The 20742-nt window shown below is 41.1% G+C and overlaps 1 long non-coding RNA gene across 1 annotated transcript in view; it reads right to left on the reverse strand.

Moving 5' to 3' along the window:
• Positions 1 to 9265, reverse strand: part of LOC138273923 (uncharacterized) — a 344769-nt gene extending 335504 nt beyond the window's left edge. The window contains exon 1 of the long non-coding RNA XR_011200301.1: positions 9132 to 9265. This is a non-coding gene — a long non-coding RNA (uncharacterized lncRNA). The remainder of the gene's footprint in view (positions 1 to 9131) is intronic.
• Positions 9266 to 20742: the final 11477 nt, after the last annotated feature.

The following is a 20742-nucleotide window of genomic DNA, read 5'->3' on the forward strand; positions in this document are numbered from 1 at the left end:
CTACACAATCAAGTGCCATCTTACATCAACCTCAGGCTGAACTTTCACCAGGCCGAAAGACACCTGTGTTCCGTATCACTGGCTTTCGCACACCTCCCCTGCATCCGCCTCAGCTGCACTGGAGGCCATTCATTCTCCTACACTACCGCCAAGACCTGGAACTCCCTACCGATACACGTCTAAACCTTTGAACAACACTCTCCCTGACAGAGTTCCGAAAAAAATGCAAGGCTTGGCTTTTTGATGGACAACACACATTCTAAAGTGATAGCTTAAATGTATAATTTATGCAACACCTTCAAATTATTATGACTTGTGCACCTCCATACACATTGTATTGAACCTGGTTGCTGTCAACTATATACTTGGTAGCTACACTAACTATACCTCACCACTCTACCATGCAGTGTGCTCTCACCAATAATGTGATTTGTGATGTCATAAGCATTGTTGTAAATGCTATAATTTCAGATGGTATAAACGATGGAAACATAAAAAAGTATAGTCAGTGCATGTAGATAATACCCACAGTAACTTAAGAATTTCTAATATTTGTTTAGTTTGCTTTTGATTTGTATAGAAAGGATAAATAAAGGTTTCCTATCTATAACCAGGGTTTAACCTTTGTTTTTTCCATTGAGTATATATATATATATATATATATATATATATATATATATATATATATATATATACATATATACACACACACACACACACATATATATATATACACTCAATGGAAAATGGTTAAAAAAAAATGAAAAGCAAAGCTTAAACCATGGTTGTAGTTAGGAATATATATATATTAGAAACTTAGTGGTGGTTGCCAATACAGTAGGTAGTTATAGTTAGGACAAGGTTTCCATAGAACATTGTTTTTGTTTACTTGCCTATATCTTTGGTGCCGTTTGACGAATCTTTACCAAATTTTCCATAAATAGTGTTCCAGAGAATCTTGTTGTACATGGGAAGTTTCGAGGTGATGCGTCAAGTGAGGGCAGAAAAAAAGGAGGGGGTCAAAAAAGTTTCCCATGTTAATTCCCATAGGGATTGTGAACATGACTACAACAAATTTGCCAGAAAGGTAGCTTTTGGTCCAGAAATAAGCCTTTTTCTTGCTTGGTGTAAATCAGTTCAGTTGTTTTTGAGATATTAAAACAAAAAGAAATATAGGTATTTAGCGGCACAAGGAATTCACAAATAATAACAAACTCATGCAGGGAAATGAACAGCTCTGATTGGCTGCCAACACTTCAACCAGGAGTTATTGGCAGTGATCTAGGGACTTATTCACAAGTTAAAAAATAAGACAAGGGCCCAGGGTAGGGACACCCTCACCCCTTAGTTCCACGAAAAAAACACTTTTTTTAAAAACGTTGCTGCAAATTTGCGACAAATTTGTGGCACAAAAATGTTAAAAAAACAATTGGGGTCTCCCATGCTTTTTAAATCTGAAGGCCCCAGGTGGGCCAGGTCCCAGGGGCATTACTATTGTTAATGAGGGGGGGGTCACCTGGCCCCTTCTGCGGCACTGGACACTGCCAGCTGCCCGGGTCTTTAAAGTTAATTAATGCGGGGAGCCACAGCCCTAGAGAACACCACCTCCCCAGTGCGTTAAGTGTAACTAATGTGAGGGGGGGCCCTAGGCCCCTGCAGCCCCAGGAACTGCTACCTCCCTGGGGCTTTAAATATGTATAATGAGAGGGGTTTCCATCTGCAGTCTCCAACAATGTGACTGGGTGCTCTGGGGGGGTATGTAGGTCACACAGCCGTTCCCAGTGATCGGCTCTCCAGTGTCAAGATTGGCCCTGTGGAGGGGGCCAAAGGCCTGCACAGCACAGGGTTGGATGGTTATAGGGTTTGGCTGCAGGGCCTGGCCAGAAGCCAGACCCTACAACCAACTCCTGCTGTGAACGGCCGAAGGCCATGCACAGTGTGGGATTGGGTAGCTAGAAGGGTTGGATCCAAGGCCTGGCTAGAGGCCAGGCCCTCCGACCAACCCCTGTTGCGCATGGCTGAAGTCCGTGCGCAGGTTTGGGTGGTTACAGGGGTTGGTCCAGGCCCTGGCAGGAGGCTGGACACCCTAACGCAGAGGTCTTCAAACTTTTTTGCTCTGAGTCCTCCCTTAGAAAAAATGTTTACAACCTGGGCTCCCTCCAAAACTTTATGGCAAGACTTGGGGAAGCAGAAATGGAAAAATTAAACACAGGGAATTGGGAGTATGAGATAATTTCAGGAATATTTTTCTATAGATCAAATGCTTCACTAAATGTGAGCTGTATAAAAGAGCAAAAAATCACACGAAAACAAAAATTGTCTCAGTGCCACAGCACCTGCAGCACCAATCGGGCCATTACTCTGAAGCCTCAGAGGTCTGGATGATCAGGACTCTGCTTCTGAATGTGACCCTGCAGGCCACCCTTCAACTTAACTGAAAAGACATCCCCATGTCGAAGTGGGCAGGATCTGTGGGGACAGATATGCCTATGTCCTTTTAATTTCACAAAACCAGTTCCCATACATTTTGTTAAAAAAAAAAAAATCACTTAATAGTTAATGTGGAACTTGTGCTGCCTCTGGGTAAAAAGGAAAGGGGAGGTGGTGGGACTCTCATGTGTTGTGAGGCCGAGGGCAGGTCAGAGACCAAGATGCCAGCTACCTGAAAGAAATATAAATGTGTGCAGTTGGTTAATCACCAAATGTAAGAACTGCTTGGGAACCTGTATAAGCCTTATTTGATGGGGTTACTTGAAGTTTCATGATGACAAGTGAAATAAGGGTGTTGCAGTCTGGAAAGTGTCCTTTTAATGGATACTTATAAAAATACTTGCACTAGGAACAGACCGATTAGCTATTACTAAATATATGCTTTGAAAGGCCTTGTTTTATCCTAAACACTAAACCCAGAGCCACTGGAATTATGCAATTCTGTGGCTTTTTCGATATAATTATGAATCTACCAGACTTTAGAAAGAAAAATTATTTCCAGCTCAAACGGGATAAAAAGTTGCTAAAATATGGTGAAGTGTTCCTAAGCAGTGGAAGGTCCTTCACAAAGGTTAACTGGTCACCTTTCATTAGCTTATTAATGTATCTGGTTGTTAAACTGGTTCTATTGTGGTACCAGCTTTGCCCAAATAGTATTACCATTTGTAAAAAAGCACAAAATAATGAAGTAACAATATAAAAAAGTCACATGCTGCATAATTTGCCTTTTCTGTGTGCATAATTTTGCCAGCCCTACTGCATAATTTGGTGCTTCCCTGCCACATAAATCCAGTGGCTCTGACTAAACTATTCTACAGCAGCCTATCTTATACTGTGTATAATACCGTTTTAAAATGATGATTTACATATTCACATGCAAGTGCTTTCTGCTATAAGCTGAGACCTGATAGCACAATATATACACAAGCTCCTTTTCCTCACTGCGCCCACCAGGATTCAATTATGTGACTCTTAGGCCCCACACACAGACATCTGTAGTGATTGGTTTCACTGATTGAGGTTTCATAAATATTAAATTGAAAATATTTGTAATTTAAGGTATGCGTTATTTTAACTGCAGTTACTTACAGTTGACAAAACACAGAATAAAACAGTTACAGAAAATGTTGTTCTCTTCAAATCACATAGTTGACTCTGACATGCACTTTAGCTGCTGCTTGTAAATGAAGCAGCCTGGAAACACTGTCTATAAATGATTTAGTACTTCCACGCTATTTTTATTTCCAAGATTTTACAGAGACATTTGCGCACCCCTGGGAACACTGCCATGGCCCCTCAGGGGGGCACGCCCCACATTTTGAAGACCTCTGCCTGAGGGTAACTATAACTCGCACCCTCGCCATGCACTGCTAATTACCCCACAAAATTCAGCACACATGACATTTTTTATAACATCATTGATGATGTCACTGTAACATCTGCAGTAACATTATTGCACAGACAGCTGTGCATGGCGGGGGAAAGTTATAGTTACCTTAGGGCGCGAGTTCTAGTTACTCTAACGATAACTGCTGAATTTCTCTGGTTTTGTGCAAGTAAATTCAGAACCTAAGTATAATGTCACTGTAACTTTTGTTTTTTTTAAGTGAATATATATTATATGTACATATATATATATATATATATATACACACACACAGTGTTGTCAGCAATAATGTCATTCCAGATGTTGTATTGATTTAATCAATAGTGTCATATAACATGAGTGATGCAATATGTAAGGTAATTAGAAGTGCATGGCAAGAGGTTGAGTTATACTTACTTCAGGACACAGGTTATAATTACTTGAGATAATTATAAGTTGTGAATATAAGTGGTTTTGTTGTTTACCTCACATTTTCACCTAACTCTAATGGTCCTATAACCTGTGTTTCTTTCAGTGAATTTCTATTTTTTGTAATGTAAAGTAAGATATTTTTACACTTCATAACTATAACATCACTTTAACCTTTGTTTTTTTCAGTGGGATTCCGCTTCTCTTTATTTTTTAAATGTAAATTAAGCTGTCCATTGCTGTGTATACACACACACACACACACACACACAAACTTATATCCTCACCAACTCACCAACACCCTCTTTATATTTTTTTTAATCCACTAGCCTCTATTTTCCTCTATGCTCCAATGAAACCCTAGCAACCCTTTACCCCTTACCTCTACTCTCCCCAAAACCTAAAAACCCTGCCCCTTACTTCTACCTGTCTCTGAACCCTAAAAAACACTTTGCCCCTTTACTTGTACCTACCCCTGCACTTTAAAAAAAAATGCTTACCCCCTTTACCTCTACCTTCTCCTGAACCCCAAAAAAGCTTTACCTCCCATTACCTCTACCTACCTGAACCCTAAAAAAAAAAACCTTCTCCCTTTACCGCGACCCACCCTTGCACTCTAAAACCCATACTGCCCTTTACCTCTATCCATCCCAAACTCTAGAATAACCATTACCATCTTACCTTTCCCCCTTCAATCCTAAAATACCCTTACCTAATTTACCTCTATCTGCTCCTGAACCCTAAAAAACATTCCCTTCATTTAGGTTGACCCATCTTTGAATCCTAAAATAAAACCCTACCTACCATTCCCTCTACTTGCTCCTAAACCCTAATACCTTACCATCCTTTACATCTAACCTCCATTACCCTTACCGATGCCTTAATCCTTAACCCTCCCTTAACCCTTATTTTTTTTTTTTTACATATTTATGTATTAAAAAAACAAAACTTACCAGCCTGGTAAAGTACTGTGGGGTAAAGTACCAAAAAGGGGGCATGCATGGTACTTACCTGCAAGGCAACGTCCTACGGGGTAAAGCCTCTAAGGTAAAGAATTCATACCTTTATGTCAGATGATATTTCTGTCTATGTTATTTTGACTTGCAACCTGGGCAACCACCATCACTCAGAAAAGGTGTGATAAATCGGTTTGTTCAAAACTACCAGTTCCTACTTCTTGTGCATACTGACAGTGTTTTGGCTCCAAAATTCATCTTTTAGTCATGCTCCCTGAAAGAAAGTGGATGCTGGACAAATCCAGAATGTATGTATAGAGCCCGGATGCTGAATAAAACAAGAATGTAACGCTGGTCTCAGAAAAATCAAATGCATTTAACGGATATGGTTGGAAGAATGAGAAGCTAAAAAGCAGGAAAGGAAGAAAATTGGGCACCTGTCTAGAAAAATATAGCACGAAATAAATAAGGGTAGAGAGGATTTTTCAAGAGCGTGGGTAAAGTGAACATAGTACTCCACAAATTATAGTAAAAATTATCTCAAATTTTACATTAATAGCAGTATTGCAACCGCCCGCTGATTTCCTTAACCAAAATAAAGATACTCCTCATGAGGCCTCAGTTCTCTATATGACAGTGAAACTCCTTAGTGACTTGCAACATCCTTGTATGTACTCTAAAGAGTACTGTGTCTAGTATGTAACTAGAACACTTGATAAATCATACTTCTAAAACAAACAAACAAGGATATAAATCTGAAATTAACATGCCAAACGTTCTCCAATGAGACAGATAAGGTGTGAGAAAAGTCTTACATGAGTTGAGTGCAAGAACTGTCACAGAATATCCGAAACATCAGAGAGACAACATATCAATTAAGGCAGTGGTTCCCAACCTTTTGATTTCTGTGGACCCCCATTAATGGAACACGGGGACCCCCACTGAATCATCATGGGAATCCGGGGACCCCTGCCTGAGCCATTACTGGAAGCTGGGGACCTAATTTGTAAATATTTGTTATTATTTTTAAATTTTCTAGGCTCTCGCGGACCCCCTGAGAAGGCTTCGCGGACCCCCAGGGGTCCCCGGACCACAGGTTGGGAACCACTGAATTAAGGGAAATATTTAGCATCTTTTACAAAATAAGAATTTCTGATCCTCGTTTTATGGCTCCATGCTGTACTCTATAACAATGTACAAATCACCTAGCTAATTTAATCTACGATATAGCAAACTAAGCAAGACATATGAAGCACCCAATAGTCACCTACTTCCTTTTCTATCCATCCAAAGGCCGTGCATTCACAAGTAGTGGTACTGGGCAGTACTTCACACGGAACATTAGCTCATGCAAAGCGTTCAAAAGGAGCAAAGTATATTATACTCTGCACATAACACTGCCTCTTATAACAACATGTCAAACGTAAAATAAACTGAATTGTTGTTTTGCTGGTACTCATCCTTTGAGCTTACCCCTATCCAAGTGGGGTCATAGTTCAAACATGGTTGTAAATGGAGACGTGTTGTTTTCTTCTGTATAATGTCTGTGTTTGGGATGAAAGACAACATCCCTTTGCAAGTTATTGCCTCCGTTAGGCCATGCTTTGTGTGTCATAGGCATGGCTAATTTCCTGAGTTCAGATGTGGTAGCAATGCCCCGAGTGAAGTGCCCACAGGCCACGACCACATGCGATGTATGGTGGATTTATAGACAGAGGTTTTGTGCACAAGACACACTTTGGCATGTGTAGAACCCATTGGGTGAGCTATTTCAAAGTACTTAAACAATATGTGCAGTCTTCAGTGTCATGCATTAACTAACATCTGATACACTTTAGGACGTGTAAAAAGATGCGCTATCAAACAGCATGACGCAACTTTATTCAATTACTCTCTCTGTGGCTTATTGATCACAAGAACGTTCTTCGATGGAATCATGTTTAATTCTACCCTTTATAAGAAAAGTTTAACAAGTATGCAACATGTTCATGAAAGGAGCTCGATGAAACAGACTTTATTAAGGTGGGCACAAAAGTAATGTCTTGTTTATTTTCTAAAAACAGGACCACTGCGCCTAAGCTGCTCTTTAATGTTAAGCTTTAGGCATTGAAAAACAAACCCAGGCGGCTATGTTACCTGGGCACCTCAAGTTCCACTACATCGTGATTATTATTTTTAACTCAGCTGCTCAGTCTGTAAGTATGAATTGGGTAGAATAAAAGTAATGGAAGCAAACTAATAAAATAATTAATGTTGCTAAGAAAGCAACCCTTACTCTGAACAACTACGTTTCTGTAGACATACCACTTAACAGTAGAAAAATACGTACATTTACATATCATGCCTTCCAACAAGCTTATGATTCTCTTCCAAACGTATTTGAGCAGGAAGTAAAACATTTTCCCAGAGGATGAAATAACATCATTTTTTGCCAAACTAAGCAAGGCAGATTTACATTTTATGTGTCCAACTGCTTGTTCCCCCTTGAGCTAATAACCAGCCTTCTGGAAGCCTTTCAAATGAAAAGGAGTTCACAGTTCTTAAGCTGAGCTCTGAATATACCTGTCATGCGTGTAAACAAGTACGCCATTATGTTTCTTATTGCGATAAAGAATACAATGATAAGTGGGGACTTTTGCAAGACAAAGGGCTCCCTATTGCGAGTGTGGATAATCTTCCCGAAAGGCCCGTGTTTTGGCAAATCACACCAGATTAATCTATTAGGCATCTCCTTTCATTATCAAATTTCCGCTGTCTATCACAGAGGCTGCCTTATCCGGCACCCTTTCCTCAATAAGGGGCCCATTCCTGAGAGTTCAGGTGCGGGCCTCCCCTCCTCGGAAAACAGGTGTCCCCACTGTTTGCAGGCAGTAAAGGTCTCTGCGTAAAAGCCTGGGAAAGGGCACGGGAAGCAGCCACTGTTCTACCTGACAGAACAGGTAACAGAAAGCAGTTGATTCGATGAATTGACTTTAATTGGCACACATTAGAAGGCACTAAGTGTTTTCTGACTTAAAATTCCTAGGGAGGAGGGGTCAAGGACGCACTGCAACGAGGGGGTTGAAAAAAACACCAGAAATATTTCTCAAACAATTAACTTTTATTCTGGTGACAATGTATCTTCGCCAGCAAATAAAGTCTACCTAGACACAGGGGCGAGAAGCCAGGCCTTGCATGACTGTGTTTTCTGCCTTGCCTCTTAGCTGCTGGGCAGCCAGCCTACATTCAGGAGGAAATGGGTCTGAAATCTCAACAAAAGGCTAATATTGCAAAGCAATTAGTAAGTATGTTGTATCAGATTTGTCAGTTCTCTTTGCTTTTCCGCGCCAGATTGCCTTTTTTTGAGTTTTCATGAAACCGGGCTTGCAGTTCCTGATCAAACCATTGACACTGAGGTGAGGCTGAAATATCTGATCAGCGCCACTGGGGCAAGTACATAAATTATGTTTTAGATGTCCAAATCAGTTTAAGGAATTGCAAACACAACTGAAAAATAATGTTGCTCTTTCTTTTATGTTCAAAATCACGGGGCTTCTTTTTATTGTACATTCTGAAATGTTTGAATTTTTATCTATTCACTTTGTCGAGATACCAGAAATGAAACACTCTTGCTTTGTTAGCAGTGAAAGTATGAAAAAGAGTAACTGCACCGCAATTGCACAACGAAACTGGAGGCACCATCCCTACACAGAGAACAGAGCCCCCCCCCCCCCTCCGGACCAACTCAGCCCATGTGCTGTGCTGAGGGGCCCCCTGGAGGTTGCCCCCCTCTCACCCCATCACCCAGCACTGCTGAGGTTTCGGGGGCCTTTGTTACGCCACAGCTGCACCGTGCAGACAGAAAGGGTTAATCTTCTCCCTCTAGCTTTCCAAACCGCGGATGCACATACTTTACTGCAATAACACAGAGGTTCGGGGAGGGCACGGCAGTGACAACAGGAAAAGCTGGTCTGCTTTCAGCTCCTTGTCTTGACAGCAGCAGGGCTGCGGAGACGTCGAGGGAAGGTTCCCCGTCTTCGCTCGATGACTAGGAAGTATTTGATAAGCACATGCCTCTGCTTCCGGTTCTGCACAAAACTGTCTTTGTTTCATGCACACGGATGATTAAATGGTCTACAGGGCAATTATGGACGGGAGCAAGGAGCAGCCAACTCTCTCCAGGTTTCCTCAATCAGCATGATTCTGTTCCTCAAAGGACGGCAGCAGTAGCAGGGGCAGTATAGTCTCGCGGACTTTTCCTGGAAAATGTACTCTGGCTTCGAAAAAGGCTTTCTTTTAATGGCTTGCCGTTTCGGTTTATTACGTGCAAAGTATGACTGAATAAATTTTTAGTAACTATAAACCGTAACCTTAAAAAAGTTATTAAGGTCGCCTACTGAATTTCAAGTGGACATAGTGAAGTCACGCAATCACACGACTCGCGGAAAGGAGAACATTTGAAAACGTTCTATCACAGCTTTTGAATGGTAGCCAACTTCGAAATACTGCGAATTATTGAGGAGTAATTGATATACTGACTGAAACTCAATTCACTAAAGACTTCTTGTTTATATCTAAAGGTAACCGTATAATAATACCTCACCTGGAAGTTACACTTTACCAGTTACAAATGGTTTCCTCTGTAACAGTCTGTATAACATGATTTTGACACTATGACCTCATTCACAAATGCTTAGGATTGAAAGTGGCAATCATTGTTCTGCTGTGTCACCCCACATTTATATCAAGTTTCCAAAATTTTAGGGATACACAAATGATCACCGGAGAACCCCATTATATCGAAAAGAGTCATATAAACCATGAAGTACACATAAACACAAAACATGAATAGGAATTTAGAACCAGACCGAAAAATGTACTTGCATAAATGTGACTGAAATATACGTAGAACCACTTAACCTTTTCCCTACTAGGAAATATTATCTCCTGTGGAGAAACACTTTTCCCTACAACGTTATTAAGTATGGGGAACTTCCCACTTCATTCCTTCCTTTGGAAGACATATACCCCTGCTTTCCACAGCAGCAAAGTTACGACAATCGGAATGTATGAGAATATATAATCCAAACATTTACAAACTGTGACATGTTCATCTGTATCTTCAGGGGTTCCTCACAGAAATGCTCCCCATTCCCTCAAATAACCTTGAAATTGTGTATGCAGCAATAGTGCAACACTGACAGAATGTTCACGTGTAAAGTACTACTCAAGTGAATTAGGATGTGAACGTTGCATACAAAAAGTACAGTTTTTGTACACTTATATCTATTATATATATAACAACCAATTCCAGTGGACTAAATTAGCATTTTAAACCCGAGTATTGGTGAGTTTTATATATTAATCTTAACCAGTACAAAATTAAGTCGAGCAAAATTGAATTTTCAGTATAATTTTCAGCATTTCACATTACCGATGTGATACGCAATGCTCAAGATAACGCCGTTACGCCACATCACGTAAAATAGGTTTTGTTGAAGTAAAACCATTTTGCTGGAGAAGGGGAACAATGCAAACGAACCCAATGCGATCAGCTGTTGTTTTTAAAAGGCACCAATAATCAACTCGAAAATTTATTTCACGTTGAATTTTCTTCCCAGGCAGACCTTTCAAGTATTTATTTTTGAGCAAAATTGATTTTTTTTTTATAATTAATTATTTTTCTACTGACAGAGGAAGTACCATACAGATTGAAGCTACTGTGTTTACAGTAACAGCTTTCTCTTTCTATCTTGAAGATGCACAGCTGTTCTTTATTGAGTCCTTGGTCATTTTTTAGTTTTATTCTGGAGGGAAAGCATGATTCATTGTTTGTCTGCTATCCCTGCTGCATCACCCATCCTTGGATTCTTTACATTTGTTTTTTGAGCGAAATCAAGTAACTGCATCACTTTACAAAATGTTTGAGGGATGGGAGTCACCACCAATTTCTTTCCTTTGTTTTGATGTCATTTTGTTTCTTTGTTGCTGAATAGTGTAGAATCTGAACTAAGGGTGCAGGCCAGGCCCATGTGGGATTAAGTGATAAGCATGTAAGGTCAATGGGCATTTTGGCATAGAGGAGGTCTGGGGTTGCATATAGCTCTTCCTTTTCCTTGTGTGTTTGCCCAAATTTGTGATTATACTGTGGAGGTTTATTTTTTGAACCATGTCTGGCATAGACAATTGTTTTTTTTTTTTAATATAGTCTTTACATCCCCACTGCTTCCGTGCTCGATTTATTCTAGGGGTATGGAGATGGCCTTGAATTCATGCAAAAGTTAGGTTATTTTTAGGTTGTGACTAACAGATAGCACAAGCTGTTTGGTTGTGAAAGTCCTATTGTGAACTTACAGTGGGGTTGCAGTCTTCAATTGCTGATCATTGGTTGACTCTATTTTTACTATAAATGCCTTACTTCTTATCCAATGGCTTGCCTTCCATTATTGTCCCTCCCTGGAACATAGCCTCTTTATGATACTGTTGATTGGCTGACTTGTATCCTTCCAATTCACAATTGGAGAACAATTTTTGTTCCTTTTCTTTCAGCACTCCACAAGAGTTCAATGGGATTCCAGCTCTCTCCTTCATGTGATGCTTCCCACACAAAAACCCACCTTTGCTGTGGTGCTCCATACGCCTCTTATCATGGATATTTTTGCTGGGGCATGGCTGACGACGAGAACTTAAGAGTATTTTTTGCTTTATATCCTGTGATTTATGTATTGCTTAAAAACATGAGCTCTGGCACACAAAGTCTTTTAGGCTGCTGAGAGGAAGCCCATATTTTGTGTTCACTTAGCTGGTGTCTGAGTCAGAAGGTGTACTTAGCATGACATTTCTTCTGGAGGCCCATAGATCTCATCCCTTGAGTAAAACAGAAACATAACTGGCTGAATCCAGTGGAAACTAAATTAGGCCTTGGCAAGCTTTCCATTTTTATTCTGATACTGCTTATTATTTTTAGATTATGTTCTGTTTCCGGAGTGGAAACTGTTTGAAAAAGAAACCATGACATTTATAAAGTGTTCAATTTTCCTCATGAATATTAAAATGTATTTTTCTTGTTTTTAAATAATACTTTATTTTTTAAAGGTGAGACTTATTGACTTTGTCAATGCTTGTTGTCCTTGGGTGCCGTTGGTGATTCGGGTGAGGGTAGCTCCAGAAGTCCAGACCCATGTAACCAGACACTTTCAACATTTTTCTTAATATGCTTTCCAACTAGTTAGAGGGGAGAGAGAGGGCATGTGTTTGAGTGTGTGTATGTGGATATGTGTGTGTGTGTGTGTGTGAGAGAGAGAGATGGCTAATTGATGTGAAGTTTTGAACATTAAAAAAATATATCATGCTTGATATTTACATTCTCTTTTCTGCTTTACTGATGGAGTATAGGCCCATTGATGGGGTCAGACCCATTTTAGGTATATATTTGTGGAGTCCTCTCCCTGCAGTGTTGCATGCATTTGCTTGTGGAAGGGGGAGGAAGGGACTTCAGGGTACATGTCCTCTTTGATCCCCATTGTTAGACTTTTTATCCTTGGCGTGGTCTCCCCTAACTTTTTGCCTCTGTTTCCCAGGTTGTTGATGTGTGTTGGACTCTGTTTTTGCTGTTTTTGTTACTCTGGGCACTTTACCACTGCTATCCAGTGCTTAAGTGCAAGTGCTCCTGTATAAAATGTTTATGTAATTGGTTTTCCATGACTGGAATGTTTGATTTACTGGTAAGTCCCTAGTACAGTGCACTAGAGGTGCCCAGGGCCTGTAAATCAAATGATACTAGTGGGCCTGCAGCACTGGTTGTGCCACCCACATTAGTAGCCCTGTAAACATGGCTCAGACCTGCCACTGCAGTGTCTGTGTGTGCAGATATTAACTGCCAATTCGACTTGGCAAGTGTACCCACTTGCCAGGCCTAAACCTTCCCTTTTCTTACATGTAAGACACCCCTGAGGTAGGCTCTAGGTAGACCCATGGGCAGGGTGCACTGTATGTTTAAAGTAGGACATATTCTAATGTGTTTTATATGTCCTGACAGTGAAATACTGCCAAATTTGTTTTTCACTGTTGCAAGGCCTATCTCTCTCATAGGTTACCATGGGGGCTCCCTTTGGGAGCAGATAGACATTTGGAGTTTGGGGTCTCTGAGTTCACAATTTAAAAATACATCTTTTAGTAATATTGATTGTGTGTTTGAAAATGGCACTTTTAGAAAGGGGGCATTTTCTTGCTTAAACCATTCCGTGACTCTGCCTGTTTGTGGATTCCCTGTCTGGGTCAGTGTGACAGTTGGGCTGTTTGGACCTCTCTCTAGACAGTGACACAAAGGCAGCTTGGGTGTAGCCTGCATATCCTGATGAGCCATCTGTGCTAGGAGGTAGGGGAGGCGTGTTCCCTCACACCTGAAAAGGCGGTGCCCACCCTCACACAATGCAGTCTCTAACCCCCTGGTGTGTGTCTGGGGCCTGGCCTGGGCAAGGCAGGATTTCATAAACATGAGAGACTTTCCTTTGAAGTAAGCCTACTTCAAAGGCCGAAATGTGTACAAAAGAGGCACCCAAAACCACAGACCTTAGATCACTTCTGGACATCAAGAGGAACCTCTGCATAGAGAAGAGCTGAAGAGCAGAGGAGAAGTGCTGCCCTGCCTATGACTGTGCTTTGTGGAGCTATCATGCAGTTGCTGCTTCTGCCTGTGCAAGGGGGCAAAGACTGGACTTTGTTGTGCATTTCTGCTTCTGAAGAAAACTCCAAGGGCTTGTCCTGAGCTTGTCTCCTGTTGTTGAAGTCTCAGGACCATCAAAGACTTCTCCTGCCTGCACCTAGAGTCTCTGCTGAGACTCCTGCCCAGCCAAGTGGTGCCCTATCCAGTTCCCGGGGCCTTGACAGGTGAAGCTGGCAGACCAAGACTGAAAATCCATGCACAGACCACCGTGCAGGGAAAATATCAACGCACCTTCCGAGACGTGGCTGAAAACGATGCACTGCCGGCTTTGTGGCAGAAATCGATGCTCTACCAGCATCAGGACTGAAAGATCGACCCACACAGCTGGAGAAACGACGTGCAACACCCACTGACGGAGGCCGAAAAAGTCGCAACCCTCATTGCGTGCTTTTGCTGATACCGTGTGGCAGGATTTTCAATGCAAACCTTGCTGGGAGCGGAAAAACAACGCAACACCTGCCTGGACCCGAGTGCTTGCCCAGATTGACGCACCGCTCTCCTGCGGAGAGGAAAAACGACACACGCTGACCCAACCGGAGAAGGAGAAACGACGCACGGGCTCGCTTGTGGGGTAGAAATTGACGCATCACTAACCTTTTTCTACTCACACTCGCCCATGCGTGTTATTTTGACACTAACCAGGTACTTTTCAACGCTAACAGTATTTCTACTGTTCACAAAAGGATTTAAGACTCTTTTGCTTTTAAAATTAATAACTTGACTTGTGTATGTTGGACGTTTGTCATTTTGGTCTTGTTTTGTTTAGATAAATATTTTCTATTGTTCTAAACCTGTGTTATGTCATTTTGTAGTGTTTTCACTGAGTTACTGTGTGTGTTAGTACAAATACATTACACCTAGACTCTGAAGTTAAGCCTGCCTGCTCATGCCAAGCTACCAAGGGGGTGAGTGGGGGTTAACTGAGGGTGATTCTCCTTTACCCTGAATAGAGTGAGGGTCCTTGCTTTGACAGGGGGTAACCTGACTGCCAACCAAAGACCGCATTTCTAACACTCAGGCTTCCACCTTCATTGCCATGTGCTTCCTACCATTTTGTGAAAATAGTATGTGCTTCATTTGCGGCCATCTTGTATTTGTTCTCCATGCCTTCTGCCTTGCTAATGAAAGTGTCAGTCCACCCTTTTTGTGAAACCAGTATGGGTATGCCTGATCATTGATTATTAGCCATTTTATGCAACCTGTAATGCTTCTGTGCTCACGGTCATGTATTAAGACTCTTTGGGACTGGAGCCTTGAGATATTTTTCCTTTTTTTCCTTTTTCCTATTTATGTTTTCTCTTGGTATATTATGCTTGTGGACTGGTTGCAGTAAGATCATGATTACTCCTATTTTTAATGTATTTAATTGATTTTTACTAGCCACTCTATGGCTCCATTAAGGGTCTCACCAGCCCTGAGTGAATACCTGGGTCTTAATATGAAGAATGCTCCAGAGATGCCAGACCTTGTGCAGCCTTCTCTGTAATACAGATCGAAGTAGTGCACATATAGCACCAGCACAATCCCAAAGGATTGTTCCTTCATTTGCATGGGGGGGGGCTCCATGCAAATGAGAGAAAATTCGGCCTCTGCGTTCACACTTAATTAGAGTCATGGGTGTAGAGGCAAAGGAGCTGTCAAAGCACACTGATTTATGCCACTAATAAAGGGGGGTACAGACAGTGTGCCCCCAAAGATACCCACCAAAAGTGGGGAACCTCCAGACATCCCCCTGCAGGTGCATTCAGTCACTCACAGCAACCCCTGCAGGAGGTTAGCTGACCTCCTTTGAAAGGTGGACCACATTGCAAACCGCAGAGTGAAAGATGGACCAGCTGGTCTAAGCAGTCTAGGGTATGCCAGGGTAGGCCACATTTTGTGGCTGCCCTTTGGACAACACATTAAAAGAAATAAAGCTAGCTGATCAAGTCCACACCCGGCATACCTAGGTTATGGTGGTCCACAAAGTGAGTCAGGACAGTGCACCCTATGTGACAATGCAGGGAGTAGGGCATTAATTTTCAATTTTTAAGATATCTGTCTACTTGTTCTCCCTTATGGATTGGGTTCTTTGGGCAACAATTATTATTGTTTCACATTAGTTTAATCAGTTTTGCAGCCTCTCTCTGTCACTCACTGTACCCTTCTGCAAGGGGATCTCTAATCCCCCTTAAAAGTGCAGGCAGGTTGCCTCCTGCACAGTGGTTTTAAAGCAGCAGCTCCATTCTTCACATGAATGAGCTACTTTCCGAGCAGCATAAGTTTGTGGCTGCCCTAGGGGCAACGCATTCCTCCTAACACAGTACATTTTCCTTGTTTGCTCGGGGAGTACCTTTTAAAAGGTGCACTGGGTGCAAATAAAGAAAATGTGCCATATGTGTGAATTGTCCCGAGGTATGTATTGTATAACTTTTCATTGATTTTTGGATAACATGTGCCTGGTCTGACAAAACAATGTGTTACATTTGCTCATGGTGATGTCATGTGTCCAGGTGCTTGTCTTGTACTTACATATTATTCAATATCTAAGAAAAGATGACAGAAAAGATAAATAGGAAATACATTTGCTAAGGCATAATATAAAAACATCTGGAGCTGAAGAAGCACAAGATGAATAACTACTAATGAGAAGAGGCCTAACTATTTTTACTTCATACAGAACTGTAACTACCTAACAATTAATGCGGGCTTGTCTATGTTGTCTTCATACAGTCATGATTCTCAGTAATTTTGTTGCGTTCACAGATTACAAAAGAGAAAAATCTATGAATTACCTCACTCAGGAGTCTAGAGACCTCTCTGGTAAATGGTGCTGCTCATGTTGACCAACAATAAGTGAAGAAAGTGACACTTAAGAAACAGGCTCCTGCTGAAAAAACAGCCAGCGAACAGAAGAAGTCTGTAACCATCACTGGCATCAAGCCCCATTCCTTTTCTGTCAAGGGGCACAATGCTGCATACCTGCAACCCCCTCTTTTGTGAAAGAAGACATTGAGAGGATAACCTTTGATTAAAAAACGTTACCACCACCAGAACCAGTACAGATGTCTGTTAGTATTGCAGTGACTGAAGTCATGGTTGAGACCAGTAAGTCTGAAAGTGGATCAGCAAAACTAAATCTACCTAGGAAACTCAATAGCTACTCAGCAGGTTGTACCTGGCCATCTTGGTGTAGAAGCAGACCAAGAAGGATGTTGTGACTGCTCTTACATCAGACACACCATTCATTCCATATACCAGAGAAAGGTCATTCTCCAATCTTCTCAATGCCTTTATTCAGAAGAATTTGTAATAGAGTGTTTTACTGAGCCCAGTGATACAAGACAAGTGAAAAATAAGTTTCCAGAAAACTTAGTTGACAGTAAGGCAGATGAATGAGTGGTTGTCAAGAGTGGCCCCCAAGAAGCACATGTTACTTCCATTCAACCTGCTCCCATATCACCACCAACTGCTTCCATCTTCTAAAAAAAACCAAACCCAGCACCAACAAATCTTCCACAGTCACAGCCCACTCTAAAGTAGAGCAAACTCAGCCAAGCTCTACCATAACTTGTGGCTATGGCTCTATAAGGAAGCCCTCTGTCCAAGTCTGGGACTTCTGTACACTTAAGCTGAATCAAAACCACATTGCAGCTAACACAGTTTGCCACAGATTAGTGCATTGTCAGAGTCCGGGTGGACCTTATGGAACTGAGGGTTAATGGCTCATATGAACAAGCATTTGCAATGCAATGGGTCTCACATTTGCTCAAGGTAGAGCTATTAGGGTTGTAAATTCCTATTTGGACTTTTCTTGCCACAGAAACTGAAAACAAAAAGTTGAACAGTTGACATAAGCGAGCTGATTCAAAGCGCCGCCGTGAGCGAGAAGAGAGAGACAGAAGGAAAAATAACTTTGCTCGCAGTCAAAGTTATCTGCAAAAGTGCAATCATCCATGTAACAGGGTCGATGGCCAAGGCGGTAACAAAACACCTCTAAGGAGGGACAAACATAAAACAGTTAGGAAAACAAAGGATCTATGAAAGGCAAGCACACAAATGAATGATAGTGATTGACGTGCGGTGGGTGTGGTTAAAACCCCAGATACATACCTACATGCCGGAAAAGCAGCGCTTGCATGCTGCTATGCTCAACCTAAAAAACAACATCCAATTATTGACCTAAGAAATATGGATGATGCTTAGTGAAATGCCCCTTAACAGAAAGAAGGAGGTTATGATCATAGAGAAAATGTCATCATGGGAAGCAGCCCTGCCTGTGGGATTGTCTAATACTTCTGCTTGGTACAAGGAAAAAAAGGTTAAAACAGTCACCCAAAAGCAACCAAGCAGCCTATCTACATGGAAGTCTCTTGAGGTGGGATCTTCTATCACACTATCAAGTTATGCTCAGCAGAGAGCCACCATACACTGAACTCATAATCTGGTCAATTTATACAATGGTAAACTGGTCAAAATATTAGCTATTGAATTCGTCCCTTTATTGTGGTGGAAAATGAGGGTTTTTTAGAATGTGTGGAGGCCCTTTGTCTAAAATGAAAGCCAGGGCTGTTTTAAAGTTGTAGCTGTGTGAAAGCTGCACAATTAAGTAGTGGAATTAATGTCTGACAGACTGATGAAGCGCCCCCTATCTCAATTCAAACATGGGGGTCATTTGTGAAGTTATAGATATGTGAATCACTGTACACTGGGTCTCCTTCAATGGGGTTAAGCAAAAGGCTAGCCACTGGCAGCACAATTATGGATGCTTTTTAGGCATTATTCAGCATGAAACAGTTGCAATGTTCTCCAAGGTGAAGCATATGCAGCCGCCACAATTTCTGAAGAATTTTATAGCAAACCTCTATGAATGGCATACAGTCAGAGGTCTCTGCACTGGATGTGTTGTCACTGACAATATCAATAATATTGTCAAAGTGAAGGCAGATGAGGAATACTTGTGTGTGCTATGTTTAGCTAGTTGCATCAACCCATTTGTACAGGAGTTTTTTCAGCGACTGACAAAATAGTCCAAAACCTACTAGTCACCTGTCACAAGAACTAAAATTATTTTAGCCATTCTTTCAAGGATTCACAGCAGTTGTGGATCATTCAGCATGCTAATATGCTCACTGAACTCACCCTCATAAAGAAAGGTTTGTACCTGTGATCAGTGATTGCCTGTGCTTTTTTTTTATACTCTCCCTCATAAAGGATGCCTCAACCTATTCTAACTCCATAGTCTACATGTTGCAATGCCTGTGTGGAATCAGATTTCACGATTAATAATTCAGTGCTTTAAAAAGTAATACTGGAGGGATGCAAACACAATGTCCTTACTGCGTTTAATAATGAGTTTTTAGATTGATATAAACAGGCAAAGCTGTGTTTTCAGTTGCATTTTAAGATGTGTGTGAGGTGCAGTGCCTGCCAATGTTGTGTTTTCTTTATCTACTTGTGCATCGAGGAGCTTCAAATGTGCCCATTATTATTTGTGTTTAATTGTATGAAATTCAGGTAGCTCTATAATCTTGCTTGGCCTGTAATTCTTTTTAGATGTGTTTTTTTCTATTCACGTTTCTCCTAAAGTGGATGGATTTACAAATGTATACAATTAGGGTCAATTTCCTTAGGCTAAACGGAAGTGCTGTTTATATTTTGAATGTGGTATTGTTGTCTTGGTAAAGTATACGACAGGCTTATTCATTAGATGTAGAGCAAAAGTTATTATGCATTCATGCACCACAGTGACTATACAGCTTCCCTGTCTAAAAGTGAATAAAAACTTACCACTTGGGAAACAAGACAGGTTCCTTCCCAGTTACTTTAGAGAGCAGACTCCATGTTAGTCTGTTTATTGATCAGAAATTAGAATATTCTCCATTTTCTTCTCTGCTGACTATTCAGCAATCCTTATGACTAATGCTCTTTGACTTCCTCTTTGCCTTGTGCCAAACCATATTTTGTTTCTGACCGTGGATAGACCAGGGTTTAGCTTCTACTGCCAGTGCCAGTTTACATGTATTTTCTTTATGAATATTTTGAATTGCTTGATTAACAATATACCTTTTTGCCTTCTGTATAATTCTTACATTTTAAATAAACCTTCCTGTTTTGTACTTTGAATATTGTCTCATGTGGATTTCCCGTGTAGATGTTCCTAGTTTAATTATTTTTGGGTGTACATGATAATTATGTTTAAGGTTTTCCACCCTGAGGCCTCAAAGACAGCCCAGATCCTTCAATAGGCCATTTTGAAGTACAAAGCACTGACACCTGTTTTAGCAGTACAAGTAGGTGCATTTCTTATGCTACAAAGGAGAGGGAGTACAAATGCCAAAGCTGTGTAATTAGGAGATGAAAATGGGGGATAATAGAGTGCCTGATCTAAATGCTATTTTCTTTTGAGATTTTTTGTGTAAAATCAGCAAGATGGATTGCAATGTGAGCCAAGCCGTACACCACAGCACTTGCTACAGGCCCATTTATGTAAGGTGGAAGAAAATATACCAATATCAGGCAAGAAGCAGCTGATTTGGTCAACAGCTTAATTCATCCCCTAGATACAAATCCCAGACTATAAAAAGAGATTATGTACTCTAATGAGTCTACCTGGGCTACTACACTGGGTCCAAGGTACAAACAAGGGCCATCTACTTCAACTCCTTTTTCAGTTATCTGCCTCTATTTATAAGAAATTCATTGTCAAGAAAGTGATTGAACTGGAAGATGAAAAACTGCAACTGTGAGGCAAAGACAAACTTGAGTGCTGTATTCATCAAACTATGGAGAGCACAGTGGTGGTTTTTAGTTTAGAA

This window comes from Pleurodeles waltl, chromosome 2_2, assembly GCF_031143425.1.
Source record: "Pleurodeles waltl isolate 20211129_DDA chromosome 2_2, aPleWal1.hap1.20221129, whole genome shotgun sequence".
Lineage (NCBI taxonomy): Eukaryota > Metazoa > Chordata > Amphibia > Caudata > Salamandridae > Pleurodeles > Pleurodeles waltl.